Here is a 1,117-nt window from a genome sequence, read left to right as displayed (position 1 = left end):
GGTATTTATATAAGTCATGAATATGTAATCATGATGATGCTGTCTATAACACTCTAAATTTACTTTGCGTGCAGACAAGCAATTGTCCATGGAAAACATTTTAGGTGGCATAATTATACAAATGTGAAATAAATACAACTAATAACTACCTCCCAAAAAAGATCATATGATGCACAACCCCTATGTTGATCATTGAATAGTATAGCTTTTCACACATATCAGATACTTTCTTCACTACAAAATATTAATTTGATGTCCATACACATTCTTCAGGGGACCAGTAGATTTTTGCAAATTATTTTTAGTGATATATAATTCAAATACAATACAAAGACCATATAACAAGCATTGATTTGAAAATATGAGAAAATATACTGTATATCCTCTTAATTTAATTTAATTTTAAATGAATTTTTTATTGTGAAAATACTGTACAGAGGGGTTAGAATCACATGAGCAAGGTAATGAGAACATTTCTAATCAATCATTGTTTCTTCCTCCTTTGTTTTTCCCCTAGTATTCCTTCCCTCCCATCTCCACAACTACATTCCCTCCACCCCCCACCCCCACAGCTCCATCGCCGCTTAAATTTTAAAATTCGTTTTTCAACATAACGACTTGAACATCTCATTGTTGCAATGGGTCCACCTGTAAACCTATTTAAACAATTTGTTTTTTTCCTTCCCCTCCACTAATCATACCAACATCAAATACAGTGAAAACAGGGGTTATACCGTGGGGGAGGGACATACAAAGCAAAAAAAAATCACATTGTACCTCATAAATACGTTAGAAACAATAGCAAGAAAGGAAGAGAAAACACTTGTGTCCTTATCTTGAGGTTCATTTGGCTTAACATCATCTTATCTGAAATTTTCCGCTTGATTCAGACATATACTAGATATTGCAAATAAGGGAAACCATGGGACCTATGTTTCCTTGTTCCTGGCTTACTTCACTTAATATAATTTTTTCCAAGTCTTTCCATTTCCTAACAAATGGGGCAATGCCATTCTTTCTGATGGAGGCATAGAATTCCATTATGTATATATACCACATTTTCTTGATCCATTCATCTACTGAGGGGCATCTGGGTTGGTTCCATATCTTAGCTATG

The sequence above is a fragment of the Dipodomys ordii genome, unplaced genomic scaffold (genome assembly GCF_000151885.1).
Source record: "Dipodomys ordii isolate 6190 unplaced genomic scaffold, Dord_2.0 Scaffold8, whole genome shotgun sequence".
Classification (NCBI taxonomy): Eukaryota; Metazoa; Chordata; class Mammalia; order Rodentia; family Heteromyidae; genus Dipodomys; species Dipodomys ordii.
The sequence above is the reverse complement of the archived record's forward strand: the minus strand, read 5'-3'. Positions refer to the sequence as shown.